Genomic DNA, 17351 nt, shown 5'->3' with positions numbered 1-17351 from the left:
AAATACAAGTTTTATTTAAATATTTTTTATCCGAACGTTAAGTATAATTGCTAATTAATAAAATTGTATTATTGATTTAATTATAAGACCGCATGTCCGAAAATTGCAGGCTCATTTTAATATAGGGTGTCGATATCGATAAAAATATTTTTTATGAATAAAGATACATTAAGAGATTTGGTGGTGTAAAAACTATTTTTACTCATAATAAAATCAGACGATATTTTTAGAGTTGCGACAGAAATAAAGATTATTATTTTATAGGCATGTGAATAATGCGTTTAATAGTAAACGTTTTATGAGTCTCGGTATGTCTGATCTAGGTAATAACACTTTTTATTGTTTAAATTTCGCCTCATAAATATAAAACAGCATTTTGTGGAGCGCGTTGATGTCTTTTATTTGGGATTTTTGTACGAGCGATGTTACGAATGCATGTTTATGCATTGTTTGAAATATTTCATATTTTACTGTTTTATGAGTACTCTTGGCAAATATTTCATCATTTATTTTACCTCTTTAATCATAATCATTTCATTACTTTTATCTGAATTATGTATTTCATCCCCAATTTCTTTTTCAATATATTCATGTTTTTGTATTTTTTTTCTATAAAGCAATGTTACGTGTAAAAATACGTAAATATCTTTTTGTTTTATTTTTTGTTCATAGATTTAAATCTAGACAATTTATTTTCTTATTCTTACCCGGTCTAATAAATCTATTTAAAGCCGTACAAGTAATACATAAAAGCTTTATGGCCCTTGGAATGGGCGATCTAGATAATAAACGCAGTATAATTTTATTGTTTTTATTTTCTTAATACTTATTATTACGTGCAGTATCGTCGAGCACGTTGAAGTCTTTTATTTGAAACAACCGCGTGTGCCGAGACTTGTTTTTTAAAACCTATTTTTATCGTTTAATTACGAAAGAAATATAGCAAGATGAGTTAAAAACAGTTTATTTTTTAATATTTCCGCTGTAATTAATCTCCTCAAAAGGGTTTTTACGCTACGCGGAAATATTTTTAAAAACCTTAAAAAATAGGTTTTATCAAAATTAATTGTCTTACTGGTGAGCGAAGCGCATCAAAATATAGAGCATCGTTTGTATTGCGCAAGCGCATCGAAGCTTATCGTTCATACTGAAGACAAGTTGCTCGGATTGCAAAAACCTATGGGCAGTGTAACGGGATAAAATAACATCTCGTCATAATTGAGCGATTTATTAAATGTTTAAAGAAATTTATAGAATTATTCTTCCTGGTTTGGTTCAACGAAAATCTTTTTCTTTAATATTTTGTTTCAATATATTCCATCGTTTATATATTTCGTTTATCACTCGGCATTTATAACGTTGATGCACTTGCGTGATAAATTATCGTTATTTATACAATTGTTCGTCTGCTTGCTCACGGCATATTTTAAGTTCGTGACTCCTAAATATTAATTTGGGACGAGTTACATATCGACGAATCTTTATTGGGTCAGTTACCCTTTGGGGATCTTTCTTTCGTTTTTTTTACGCCGTGTACTTTAATTAAAACGACATACAAACACGAGATAAGCTTAATTATCTCATACCAAAGCAGAAATTGTGGCGTCCTTACGCAGCCACTGGAACCAACATAAAATATTTATAGACCAGTTATTGAACAGGATATACCGGCCAACCACAGGATCAAACATTTTTTAATTTATATTTATTATTTTACAAATCGTCTAATTTTTTTACGCTTCGTGCGTATTTTTTATTTGTTATATCTTAACTAAAACCTACCTTGAACTAGGCGCGTTTTATTAAATTGACTGTCGGTCTTCACGTTCAAGTTCAAACAAATTCAACACCCAGTTCATGAACTTTTCACTGTTCGTTTATCACAGCCGGGCGCACAGTCCTCGGGGATGACGCGGTATTGGTCGCGAGTCGTGTCGCGGCCACTCTCCACGAGACACTGAACTTGCTGGAGTGCGCCCCAACGGTTATAACATAACACGTCTGACGTAACCTTAACCTTGCAAGAAGAAGAGGAACGAGCCGCCGAAGGACGGAGAGAGAGCGCGATAACAAGAAAGAAAGGGAGAGATAGTTACGCTCCAATCCGACAATCTTTGGCAATGTTAATACGAAGTCGCAACAATTTTTACAGATAAAATTAATTACAGCCGTTAGTAAATTGATTCATTCTTTTGTGTATCGATTTACTTGAACTTTCATGAACTATTTGAATTGATAAATAGAAAATGCATGCGGTTCAAGTAGGTCGCGCAGATATAACCTATCGGCATATTAACTCTAAAGAATCGCTTATGCAGACGACCCCTGCTTTCTATGGGTCACAAGGACACGCTTGATTATTCACCAGTTTATCTCAAGACCTCACAAGCTAAATACATGTCGCTAATATTGCTTTCACTTATGCTTTGCAAACATAAGGCTTTACTTCGCAGCCTTTAATTTTCGTTCTATATATAATTATTATTAACTTTGGATCTTTCTTTATTGTAAAAATCAATAGTTGTGTTCAAATTATTTTATTTCAATAACTCGTTGTATTTGAACAATGGACTTATCTATTACAGCAAGGTGCAGCGTTAATTTAATTAATTATTTTAACAGTACCGTGGTATATAATGGGAGCTTCAGGTAAAAGCTACTTAAAGTCGAGTGCATATCCTAAACGGCAACATTGTAAAATTAAAAAAAAAAGAATAATCTATAACTCACGATAATACAAATGGCGGTAATGACAGTCCGATAAAAATTTGCGTCATATTTTCTCACGAAATAATTGCTTACATCGCGCCAGTGTACATTACAACTATAGATTAGAGTGTAAACTATTGTTTGAGATATTGAAAGAGGCGATGATATAGTGAACTTGAGATATAGCTATTAGAACTACTAGTTTTACGAGCTTCGAGCTCGTTGGTAATGTACGAATATCTTATATTTTATCGACTGTAGTATAAAGCTTTTAAGTAACAAATTGTTTGTTGTGATTTTTGTTTTTTTCTGATTATTATAGTTTGTTTTGAATTTCTTAGTGAGGATTTTTATTTCATTTTGAATAATTTTAGGATTGATTCAATCCTTAATCAGCTCGCTATTGCTGGCCTTCGAGGCGTCAAGATGCTGTTTACAATTTATAACGTCAATGAACTATAGTAAAGTTTAGAGCCTTTAATTGAATTTTATTTAAAAATCCAAGTAAAGCTTTAGACCGCGTTTTAAACTAGTTTAAACTTATTATGGTTTACATTACTTTTAAATAAAAAGTAAAAAAGTATATAAATCTCGCGATAAACGAATATAAGCTACATAGTTAGAATATTTTTTCGTAATAATATTTTGTGTTTGTGTCAAAAAAATACCTTTGTAAGTTGCGTGGTAAGCTTACATACCTCACTCGCTACGTACCCTAAGTTCAAATCGTCTGCACTGCTAACCTTTAATAAGTCCGTTAGTATTTCTATCAGCCCGCTCCATCAATCCAACCCGCATTTCCATACGTAATATTCTATTCGATTTGTACATTAAATTCTATTTAAGATTTACTAGACATTTGACCAGCTTGTTTTGAAAGTACTGCAAATATTTCAATAGTATCATAGGTCTAAAGGAAAGTTGAACATGACGTTACAATGAAATATTTTAGCATATCTGATTGGAGATTTGTGTTGGAATTTTGTTTAACGATTATATGGTGCGTTTATGGTATTCTCAAAATGATTTTTATATAAAAAAGTACAAATTTAATAAGTTTTTAAAAATCCGAATAAATTTTCTCGACTTGGTAGGTCACTTGAACTGCTGTCCGTGGCTTAACACTTTAAATACTTAAACCATGGCTATAAAGTAATAGCCTGACACCAAAACATTTTATGGCGAATTTTGATATAAGTAAATATGAATGTTTGAAAATATGTATACCTATTATTTTTATTAGAAAATGGTCGGCATACAACAGAATACTCGAATCCGCGACTAGGGGTGGCAATGGCTTAAATAAATAAAAGAGACGCTCGCACGGAACCGAGTGGGCGGTACCGCTACTATGGCCCTACTCCACTCGGATCCGAGAAAAGAACGCTTAATGTGTTGTAATTCCTTTTCTACAAATTGATAAACTTTCCAAAATCATTACTGTGCTAATAATATTTCGCCGGGAATCGAAACTTACTTTATTTGTTACGTTACTAAGCCATGTATTATTAAAAATTACACGATTTTTCACGTACACACGCAAAACGAGTTTGCACTAGATCCTTAAAGTGTTCTATAAAAAAACGGAAGCGGTGAAGCACTTGTAATTCAACCTTCACGTAAACGTCTAAATGCTAAACCTATTACAGGATGAGAAATTTCTAATGGCGTTCAATGCTGATTGGAGACCTATCAGCACGATCAAGGATCAGAAATATCTCGAATTAGAGCAGTAATTTGATACGAGTGCTTTGGTATTTGCGATTGCATCGTAACGAAATATTTTAATAGTGCGTTTATGTCTGATTTCCTTTTCACCGGTAAAGTAAAGGTAGATTAGAATATGGATTTTAGGTGGATATGTAAAACAAAAGACGTTTGATGTTAATTTATATAAGCGTTTTAGCTCAACACATTTATTATTTATTTATGTATTGCATTTTAGGAAGATTTACAGTATTTTAACAGAATGTAAATTATGATTACAATAAAATAAAGACAGTACTGATAACAAATCTCCACCTATAGATAAAGCATAAATACCTTAAGGAAATAGGAAGAATAAAATTAACAATGATGGATTTATAAAAACTACGAAACAATTAAAAGATTGAAACATATTAGCAATAGTGTTTCCGTTTGATAAATTGCTGTTTGTCATACATCCTCACTCAGCTGGAGTCAAATAAGAATTAAGGGTTTCGCCTACAAATTCTCTAGGTGAACATCATTGTATTTTATGTGCGAAAATATAAGTCACAGGAATTTGGTGAACTATATTTTATTTTACAAAGTAATAATTATTGTTGTAAATCTTAATCAGTTTATTAATCCACTATAGCAGTTATGATGACGATTTCTATTTTTCCTCACAGCGTAAAGACTCTCTCATCTTTACAGCATAAATATGGTTTTATAACTAAGATTTTTTTAATCCAAACTCATCAAATTACGCAACTATCCGATACTAATAAAATCTGATATTCCCAACCATCAATATATCTGTGCTCGTTTGTTACATCTACTTCCTTGATTTTCTATTCACACGCTCCAGGCCCTATTCCAATCAACTGTACGATTTTTAATGTTCTGCGGAAGCATAAAACCTATGTAGTGTGTATTTGTTTCCTGTAAATGGTCTTTCTTATTATGTTTTAAATAAGATGTCTTTGAACGAACTACAAAAAATTTATTGGATCCCAGATATTTTCTATAATCATTCATGGTTTAATCAAATTCTTATTTGGTAAAATTTTCTATAGAGTTTTGGTTCATAGACGTACTGCTTTTATCACGATGTTGGCACAATATGACATAGTGCAAAGCAGGGCTAGAACTCACGACCTCAGGGTTGAGTTGAGCCCCTTATTAGGCTAATACTGTAATAATCGAAAGAACGATGGAACTTACCAACAAAATTTTATGCCCGATTAGTTCCAGACTGATCTGAGGAAGCGCTGGCACCTTTTTTAGCTTCCGTTTCGATTTATGGTGATTTTATTTAAATTTTTACTTTATGACTAAACACTTTTAAAAGTACAAATTTGTAGAGTTAAATACCCCATGTTTCCTAGGTTCAAATTAAAAAAGGTTTTTCGATCGAATTACAGGTAAAACTATTCGTAAATATATACAAAATTATCCCGGTAATTGACCCCATTTGAAAGTTCACAAAAACAAATCGCGGCAGAAGCAAACGTTTGAAATTTAAGATACACGAACTCATCAATCTTCTACGACCCCATCTTGTCGTAATTAGTTGTTTGCTGAACATTAATTGATATACTTGAATTACTTGTGCAACTTTTTGTCTAAGCAAATCGAGCTCCGCTCTTGTGGGAAGAAAATAAAGTGATTTGCAAAACTTCATTAATAATATTTGCACTTGCCTATGTTGGGTGAAGTCTGTAAACTTGTACACTGATAAGATAATCATAGTTTTGTCTCGTCCAAACCAATGCAATCTACCTCAGAAAAATAATATAAATTAGTTCGGTGGCGATTGTTAGAGGGATGTTGAAATAAATAAAACTCTTTGTTTAAATATAATTGTATGTTAACTGGTTTTAATCGTTTCAAACAAGCGCTAATACAGTAAAAATTTTATATTTCTTAAAACTATCACATTTGTCACATATATATGAAGGGTATAAGACATACAGTATCTGACATGAGAAATTTATATTAGAATTTATGTATAAGCAAAGGTAAAACTGACATTTCACTATTTACTATCTTCATTTGCGCTTCGTATGAACTAAATATAATCATGTAAATAAACTACTGTTAGGTTACTTAACTCTCGTAATCAAAAAATATTGAATAAACTCCTTAATAAAATAAGCAAATTTAAGAAATACTGTAATTTCCGGTTTCTATGTCAATCAAGTATAAAGCGTTGTTATAGTGTACACCATGTGTATCAACGTATGATTATCATGCAATTACGATAGAAATAGGTTTCAACACGACTCTGATACCCAAAGATATGCCATTACACCTAATTGCTAGGTAATTATCGGCTATTGCGGTGCGCAGTGGCGGCAACGCATTCTATGAAATTTCCGTTTTTAATACACAAAATCGTGCGTACACCAGTCATTTGTGGTCTAAGCTGATATAGCATAATTGGTTTTATCAAAACACGATGGGTATTGTGCGAAAATTTCCGCATTGTTGAGAGTAATAAAATCGATATTAAATTACGGATAAAAGTGCTTTAGCTATAAGATTTAAATTAATTAATATAAGTTTTTCTTACGCTAAATGAAATGAATGAGGTCGTTAAACAAAAGACGATCTAATGGTGTGTTTATTTTAAGATTGTGATTGATTACAGCATTTTAGTCCTTATCAATAAGACTTATAATCTAAATAATTTTCGCCAATTAAAAAAAACATCCATGTAAAAAATGGTTTTATGAATTGTTGAACCCTTGTTTAAATATACTTTTACCTCCACATTATATTACAAGTTTTAATCATATCCTTTCTCCGTTAGACAATTAATTGGACAAGAAGGCTGTAGTTACTTCAGACAATGTAATTTACTGCAATTTATGGCTAAAATATATGAAGGCTTCTGTATCAGAAGCTTTAGTGTAATTTTAGATTCAATCCTAATACTTATTTATGTAATTATAAGTAATCTAACAGCTTACTTAATACATATTATTATACAAAATACTAATACAATACAGAAAGCCAAAACAGATTACACAGATTAACAAATTATGTATAAAAAACAGAAAACAAGCATAAAAGCTTAAAACATATTTTACCAAGGTATATACTTTTGTAACGCAAAACAGATATACAGGTATAGGATATTTGTTTTCATTTGCATTAGAATAGTTATAAATTTAAATCTTCTGCTTTTTCATACTTAATTTCAATCTTTAAATTTTTTCGTAGGTTTTAAATCAATCATTGTTAATTTTATTCTTCCTATCTCCTTAAGGTATTTAGGGTTTTTCTATAGGTGGAGATTTGTAATTAATACTGTCTTTATTTCATTGTAATCATTATTTAAAATGCAATAATTAAATAAATAAAAAATATTTATAATATGTTATTATTAGTTGATATTTATAAGTTATTTTGCGTAGCTATTAATAAAGTCTCATTAAATTAACTATGTGCGTAAACTCACAAACTGTTTTATCTGAATTTTAGTAGCCTCAAATATTACTAATTGATTGATAAGATCTTGTTTAAATCGATTGAAGATAATTTTAATATTCAATTTTCGTAAACGAGTTTTTATCACATAAGTTAAAACATTATTGTAAGCTTAGTAATTAAAAGCTTTACCGTTACTCAAATAAATTAAATATTAATTTGATATTGTTATCACGTCATTTCTACTCATGTTTTGGCTAATTAATTAAAAATTTATTACCATACAAATCGTTAACGAATAGCTCGAGGTTTTTTAAATTAAAAGTTAATGACCTTTGAATATAAGACGGATTATAAAGATAGATTGTATTTAGTACTGTAAAGATAAAGGCTAGCGTTATCACAAAACGTACCTACTCTAACTATTAGATACTTAGTTAAAAAAATACATGGGGCACTCGGGGACTGCCGCGGTAAAGCATTTTTAGCAACTGATGCAAACAATTATTTATTCTTATGCAGTATGATATTCAATTCAATAATTCAATCTATCTATCACACTCAGAAACCCCTTATATAGTCCGTCTCACTCTCACGGGTACCGGCTGCACCGGCCGCGCTTGCTATGTCACCGATCAGTGTTAGGTTTTATTCGTTACGGAATTTCTTCGATTGATTCGGTCGCCGCGCTCAAAGCCCGCGATAAAATCTATGCAATAGCTTAAAAAAAAATTTAAACAAATAAGATAGTAATAACCTAAAAATAAATGTATTTGTTTGTTTTTTGTAGTCAGATTCCTGTGCAAAATATCGACAAGTCTTAGTTCTGCTTAAGGTCTTTCGCTGATTTACTTCACTGTATAATAAATGTGTTTTATTAAATTCGCCTAATTACACCCTTTTAAAACCATGCTGCATCGAATTCATGACATTAAAATGACAAGTAAAACGTAAATTGTGGTTTATGATTGTTAACAGCTACACTCGACAGTAGTGTTTTGATTTAACAGTATTTCAAATTAAACGGTTCATTAAAATGTTAAATCGTTGTAATAAATAAATATACTAACTATTAGAGTCGTTTAATCACTGTAAAAAGCGTACAAATGATGGGCACATAACGAACAGAAAGCACGAGGTGTAATAATTTAACTTTACTCGTGGAACTGACACGTTAATTGTTTTTCCAAGTAAAGATATATATTATATTTTTAAATATGTACTTTACAAAAGTTAGTTTAGGAATTTGGTTTTGTCTCTTTATTTATTTATTTATTTATTTACACTTCGTTACTAAAGAAATACAAATAACACAGTATATATAAATGACACGGGATGAAAAGTAATGAATGACTTAAAATATGTATAAAAACAACATAATTTATTATTTCATTAAAGTTCTTTAAAACAATTATTTTGATCAAATTTCTAATTTAAATCCGAAAATGTTCGTGTAAATATTCAAGTGACAAGCCAAAACTCGCGCCTTTTTCCACAGACCAACACTCTCAATATTACATTTAAAATGTCAGTTTCGACACATGACAGATAATTAACAATCTAAAAGAAATATAATTATTCCTTTACATAGTAACTAAAATGCTTTTCAGTTCCCTTCAATGCGTTTCACCCATCGTGATTAATGCCTCAGAATTAGTAGATTGAAATACAGTATGAAAGAATTAAATAGTTGTACGGTTATAAAGATTGTACATAACCACCTATTATATCTCCGTCCAGACACGTCTTTATACTTCAATGTCGTATCTCGTTTATATGTTAATTTATTTTGTGCATACAATACCCGTTTTAGAGTCAATTTTCACGGTCTTTCTTAGCATTCTTATTAAATGCAGACAGGCTAATACATAAATACGATATGCGCGGACGGAAACAGTTTTTACTTTGAATATTTGACACACTTTTCGGGGCGTACTTTACATTTTAGAATATATTCAAGCTCATTGTATTAGGCTAAAAATTAAAAAGGCTATATTAATGGTATTATTTATATACACCTATTAGAATATAACCCTATTGGTCTTAGTAGATCTTAAATAAAAAGCGTTTTCATTAATTGATAAATTATTAAAAATAAATATATATATAGCAGTGTTGAGTTACTGAAATTACCCTGAGTGTGAGGCTTAAAGCCAGAAAATGCATTTTTATTTGCGCATTATTTGGTACAGACATCTATCGTGAGGAGAGTCGATAGGAAAATGTCAGGCATAGAACATGAATCACTAACTTAAAAAAAACACTCGTTGTATTGACACTGAATTATAAATTAAGTCATAATTAGTTATTAAAATTAAAAATCAGCGTCCTACAATACTTGATCTTAACCTAAAATTTCTATGTTTTGTGGTATTTTTTTCTAATAAGCGAAGGTCATCAGCCTTCTGACACATGCCATAGACTGATTGGGTCCTAAGCATACTCTATTCCTTCACCATATAATGCTTAGAGTCCCAACAGGCCATTAGAGCACACCCGGTGTTCAAACCTGCGACCTCACAGTTTAAGTGTCGCTAACCATTAAGCTGACACTGCTCTAAAATTAAATTGAAGTGTTGATATGTTCTAATTATGGATCTAGGGTAAAACATCAAATTCATAACGTCAAACTTTTAACAACAAAACTTTCTTCGTAATAAATCGTATTTTTCACGTATCTAGTAAGGAACTAACGAAATCCTGTTGAAAGTGTTGTTAGTCACCGCGTATGTGAGAAGCACATATCAATTTTACTTTTACACAGCTGTCTCACAGTATTCGCCTCACGATCCGGGCCGCGCGTGCTGACATGACACTTGCTCAAAACTTTACATCTGTTCTCACTGAACTGTGGTAGCGTGAAATTAAATAAAACATAGAAATGTAGGTTTAACTTAGAAATTTATGTGACTAGGAAAGATTTATGGTATACGAACGATCCCGTTGTCTGTCGCGGAGCGGTTTACTTAGCGTTAGAAATGTTTTGACATTGTCTGAAGCGTTTTTGAGTTAAATAGTATTGGGTACTATTTTGTTACTGTCTAGGTCCCCATAGATAAGAAAAATCTTCAAAAAAAAAATACTAAACTGGGTTCTTTGAGATATATATGGAACATGGTGTAAAGTTTTAGCACCTTACAAACGTTGTGTAAAAGAAATAACTTGGCGATTAAAAAGAGTGGCGGAGAGTTTATTGCCAGTTCTTCTCTTCCGATCTACGCCCTTGATTTGAGAACTGGCAGTAAATGTAAAATTAGAAGAATTTAATGTATATTTCTTTTTTTTGACGTTCATAAGTGTACATTATGTTACCTACATGAATAAATGATTTTTGTATTTGAATTTTAATATAATTTCTCACCTCTTAACTTGCTGACTCACTACTCTGCGATCTCAAATATGTATTCGCCTGCAAAGCGACGATCCAGACTCTAATTCTCATTAAAAACCAGGCCTGTTACACAATACTGCGGAGATTTTTTAAACTAATAATATTAAAATTACTTAATAAGTCAGTGATAATTCTGTACTGTAAATATACCGAAGCCCTATTTCAGTCCCATTATGTTGTGGTTATTTTTATCATACGACAAGATTGGCCATACATTGCAAGGATTTATGTGCGATAATTGGGATAGCCAGAATCATTGCATCCCTGCAGGAAGAGCCCTAACAATTTCCTTATAGTCCAATAAATACTTATAACTCAGAGTAAACTTGTACCCCACAATAATTATATAACCCTCGTTACTGAGACTGTCTAGGCACGTAACGGTTAACTTAATTATGCAAATGAATAATTATTAAAATGATTAATTAGATTTGTGGAATTTGTTTTAAATTGCAGTGCTATAAACGACAGGAAGACTCTTCGCCGTAATGTCCTATTGGTAGTTAAAGTATTTTAACGTATGAAAATAAAGCAAGGAAATAGAATTAATTAGTAGCGCACTACATGGAATAACTTCTCATTAATTTTAACACGCGTGCCTTTGCGAGGAATTTCTAACTATGTGCGGTTTTCAAATCTTTGAGACGTCAAGATTTGTTTGAAGTAGCTTCTATTTAGTTATAATCTGTATTTCGTATATTTATTTTTTGTAGTACAGGTGACAAACGGCAGGAGGCTCACCTGGTGTTAAGTGACACCGCGCTCATGGACACTCTCGATGCCAGAAAGCTCGCGAGTGCGTTGCCGGCCTTTTAAGAAATTGTACGCTCTTTTAATATTTTTCATAAAACTGTGATCAAAAACCAGATAATTAAATGATATTATATCATTAAAAAATGTGAAATGAACCTTGTTTTTTTTCGTATATGTAAGTATAGATGTATGATCATCAGCCATGGTTTTTAAAATTAAATTTATTTATCTACTTATATATATTCCTCCTCCGTTAACATTTTTCTAATAATTTTGTTTATCTATATATTTTAGATATAAACTTGCTCGAATGAATTTAATCTTGAAGTGATAAGTTGTAAGTCCCACTTATGGAGGGTCCTTAGAAACTCACAATCATGGAGGCTACCCTATTTAGTTGACATTCATCTGACCTTAAATTACGATTATCTTCAAGTTTGATGTGAGATCCGTGGGTTGATCCGCACAGACAATACAATTACAGTTATATCAGAATCTGTGAGGCTTATGTTTTGATATTTCCTTCTACATTTCTGATTAGGGTCACGGGAAGATTTATAATTTACATACCAACGTTATAACGGCTCGTTTAACTGGTAACGGACCGTTTTATTTTGGACTAATCTCTGTACACTTGACCTTCGAAGATTTTTTTACAAGGAACTAACCAGTCGGCGCAGTTAAAATTCGTGTACTGATAGGATTCGACTTAGAGTCCTTCAAGAAAAAAGCGTACTATTTTTTTAAAAGCCGGCAACGCACTAGTAAGCCCCTTGACGTCCTATTAAACAAAAAAACTTGAAGTCCTATTAAATAAAAAACTTGAAAAATTTGTAGCCCGGTATTAATAATTGCCTAATTTCGACTTGTAAAAGCAAAATTCAAATTCGTTTAATATTAATGTATTTTAGCATTGTGTGTCCCAGTTTCATTATCACAAAATGCCAGTCTGCGAATGTTTAAACTTACTTTGACACGTACGGAATGTTATATTTCTTACTGGCAAATAGGTTGTCGTAAACAGCATACGTGCTTGTATCCATATATTTATTACATAAAATACTTCAATATAATAATTTTCTTAACGTGCTAATATAGAAAATTGTAGTACTTATGGCAAGTTGCGATACAATTTTAATGTAAAACATGGTATCTGTTTTACAATTGTTAGTTTTTCATTACTAATCTTTAACGCCTAGAATATGAATTATTAGTATTTTTTTTATTTCTAAGAAAGATCAATCAATATCAAATATTTATAGCATTGATGCTACAGTATTTAGTTATATATTGGCGAACATCGCGTTTTTATGTATTAAGTTTTCGTGTATTAGTGTAAAATCTTAAAAAAAGCGTTGGTGATAAAATTAGTAAGTTTTAAAATTTAAAGATATTTTTAATCTTTATGCATCCACCGGTACAGATTAATTATAATTGCTGAACTTTTTTTAATATAAACATTATTTTACAGGTAAGACGAGGACAAATATTTATCTGGATTAACATTGTGAGTATTTAATGTAATTGGTTGACACACTTTTCTTGGAAAGTAACAAATTTATTACATTGATATAAGCTGCTTAAGTGTGGATTACGAATTACTTTAATTGTTTTGATAAACCGTGTCTGGTGTTCGATTCTCGATGCGAAATATTTTTTTAGTATATTTAATCAGACGGATTTTAACATCGTTTAAAGTTTTAGTAGCATATTTCATTACTATAATTTATTGGAAATTAACACAAGAGCGTTAATTATTAAATTTATATTTAAATCAGCAAGGTCTAATTATAGTTCCATAGTGTAAATGATATTCCGATTAAAAAAAGATTATCATGTCGTAATATTTGACACAAGACGAATAATATTTTTAATCGTAAACTTATAATTAGACTGATTTTGTTGTAACATACATGGTTTATATTCCTGTAATTCTTGTTTATTTATTCTTTCGGGTCCTAGATCTAATGTACAAATGCTTCTATAATCAAAAATTTCTAAATACAAAATTAAAAATTATTTATTCATATAATCCACTTATGAACGTGAATTAAGAAACACATATTATATGCTAAATACTTCTAATTTTACATGAACTGCCAGTTCTCAAATCAAGAACGCCAAGTTTTTGTTTTACACAATGTTTGTAGGAGGAGCTGCAACCATTACACCATATTCCACATGTCATCATCTGTCATCTCAGTAATTAATAAAAAATAGTTAAAAAAATATTTGTCCTCTATCAGCAGTAGACATGGTGAAAAAGGAGCACGCACTTTCATTCTCGTGGGAACAACACGCAAATACATAGTCGAAATTAGACAGCCGCCTTGTCTATCATAAATCATATTGTTTTTATTCTAAAAAAATATAAATTGCGTAGTGACATTCTCTCACAATTATAATAATAATTTTTTTTATTAACAGTTTATTGTTCATTCACAGTTTTTTAAACATATTTTTTATAATTTAAAAATTACAATAATATTATAAAATTACAATAATTGTAATCGCCAAAACGGATAACACCATATATACGAAGACCTATGACAATTTACTTATAAAGTATTGGTTGGGCTTTATGACTGTTTTTAGGTGTACTTTCAACAGAATAATACAATGCTAGTCAGTACATAGATGAGCTTAAATCCTGTACTCTGTTGCCATTTCATAACAAAAATCTATAAACGCCTCCATCTCAATATAATCTATCCCAAATAAAAATAAAATCTACGTACCGCATCCAAAAGACCTGTACCAATATTTTAGATATGTAATGTTTGTATACAAAGACTCATAATTTAATTGGAAGTATCTTAATTACATCGTGCTAGGTGTAATAATAGAGTCGAAGTCAACTGCGCGGCAAAATGATTTATCACGATTGTAACGAGATGGTATCAGAACTGATAGCTGCTATTCTCACGCTTTACTATAATACGGCCTTAAGAAACACGTTGATTTCTATAGGTGATCAATTTAAAAAGAAATGTCCTTCGTTGGTAAGCTATAGACAGGCCTTCTAAGAGCTTTATAACCTACAAAGATAGAAAACTTGCAAATACACATAAAATATTAATATACAGTAAATACAAAATATCTATTAAACAATAATTATAATAGCTATTTTGTGTAACATATTTACATACTACCTTCTAACATACAGCCGGCCAATCACACCACATTTGCATTAAAAAAATAACTAGGTATATTCAAACACAACATACAATAAAACCACCTCTCACACCATTTAAAGGGGGACAAATATTAATTCTAAACAAATGAAGTGAACTGAACTGAACTAATCGATTTCAGTTCAGTTCACTTCAGTTGTCAACCAAAAACCTCAAGCAAATATTAAAAAAAATGAAATTTAACATTTATATATTTCTTTTATTTAGTAAAATTTTACATTCATAATGAAGTTTTATTATAAAAAAATCACATAATGGCGATTAGGAATTAATCACCAAGAAAATGGAATAAATATTATACCAATAAAAGTTCTCATTCAATTTAATGATAAATTAAATATGTTAGTTGCGTCAAAAATAGAAAATAAATACACTGGAGGCTGATCACCTACTTGCCTACTAGATTTAAAAATTGATCATGAAAGAAATCTGAGGTCAAGACCTAAAGAGGTTGTAGTGCCACTAATTTATTTATTTATAGATAGGGCGTGAGTAAGATTTTCCTGGTCCTTTAAAGCTTCCTTAAAAGCTTAACGTTGTTCCTTGTGAAGAATAACGTAAATACTTGAGCGATAATTATTGATGTAGCTTTCCGAGCTTCATATGATACTTATTATTATTATTATATGACATTCTCTTGAAAACCGTTAAGATACTAACACACTGGACCAGACAAATTCACTCCACTTTCCATTTTTCATCGGTCATTTTCTTGAGACGACGTCTAAGTGCAGGTGATTCGCGGAACTAAATGTAGAGCACCAAGGCTGTGTCGATAGCCTACTTGATCTAAATTATGTCAATAGATCGCATATTTTTAACAGGCCATTCGATATATTTGTATAATTCAACCGGTATTTTTATTGACGCGTAGGCTTTTCCGTTTTAACGGTGATATTTTACAGTGTTTTTAAGAAAAAATGTGTTCTTTCCTATCTAATTTCTATTGAAAAGATAGTCGTATAGATTTATTAAAGTACACGGGTTTATATAAAATGCATTTTCTGTATAAGTTACAACCTATCTATTCTAAATGACGAAGGCGGTAAACATAAATTTTACCAATAATAATAACACTTCTAATTTTAGTTTCTACTAATCACTTTTAGACTTATGAATCATAGCTTATAGGTATTGTTGTCACATTATATACAATTAAAATGAAATTTTAGCTATCTATTAACAACTCAGAATATTATTTGAATACTTTGTGAACGTTGATTTTATATTTAAAGATGATCGTAAATTATTCTTTACAATTATGATTCAATATGAACTTTGGACTTCGATAACACTGAAACTCCAACAATTTGTAACGCACTAATTCTCTTATTTAAACACTTATAGTCATTTGAATATAGATTCGTAAATATATCATAATAAAAAGATCACTTTATGTACATAACAGACAATATCATAAAACACTAAAATGTGTGAAGTGGCGGTCTTAAAGCAAAAAGCAGACAACCCTAAACAAGACAAAATTTGATTAAAGGAAACATTTAAAACCCTACAGCACTTTAAACCATTAATATAAAAAAAAACAATTAAATTATTACTCGAATTAACTGGCAGAACTGTCTTTAGCGGTAAGACTTCTTTAGACTATATATAGTGTGGTTAATATATAAGGCTATATCTGTCGGTGAGAAGAAACATTATTCTCATGACAATGGTTGTAGTTGACACTAATCCACAAATAGACGTTTGTGACACTAAAATAAAAGAAAGCGTGACGTACAGCAGGACAAGTGCCGCATATGGTAAAAACTGGAGCCCTTGCAGTAAAATCAATAGCCTACAGGCAGTTTAAATAATATAAAAAAACTTCGTTCTATTTTTAAATAAGTGAGTGTTGCTATGTAGCATGTAACACATTAAATAAAATAAAAAATATAGACAACCTTTTTTTTTATAAATAGAAGTAATTTCTACAAATATTTATCAATAGAAATCAAGCTGTTAATGCGTTTTCAAATAAAAAAATGTTTAATCCGTAGGTAGCAACGTTGTATAAAGAGACATAGTATCGGGAATTACGAGTTTTGGCTTAGAGTTGTACGCGTTTAACATTTTTAATCTTTACTAAGAAAATTCACCAAAGTATAAATTAATACACACACATCACAAGAATACAACTCATTTTTCTAGTAAAGATTTTTTCACATAGCCTTATAAACCCT

The 17351-nt window shown here is 30.7% G+C and overlaps 2 protein-coding genes across 3 annotated transcripts in view; one reads left to right on the top strand and one right to left on the bottom strand.

Annotated features, from left to right (window-relative positions):
- LOC110995296 overlaps nucleotides 1–1970 on the bottom strand; it is a 49743-nt gene extending 47773 nt beyond the window's left edge. Inside the window, exon 1 of the mRNA XM_022262380.2 lies at nucleotides 1783–1970. The gene's annotated coding sequence lies outside the window, so the exon portion shown is untranslated. The remainder of the gene's footprint in view (nucleotides 1–1782) is intronic.
- Nucleotides 1–17351, top strand: part of LOC110995297 (autophagy-related protein 16-1) — a 168530-nt gene that overhangs the window by 65561 nt on the left and 85618 nt on the right. The gene's annotated exons all lie outside the window — the stretch shown is intronic.

Source organism: Pieris rapae, chromosome 19 (genome assembly GCF_905147795.1).
Source record: "Pieris rapae chromosome 19, ilPieRapa1.1, whole genome shotgun sequence".
Lineage (NCBI taxonomy): Eukaryota > Metazoa > Arthropoda > Insecta > Lepidoptera > Pieridae > Pieris > Pieris rapae.
Note: the sequence above shows the minus strand (reverse complement) of the source record. Positions and strands in the feature narration are given on the sequence as shown.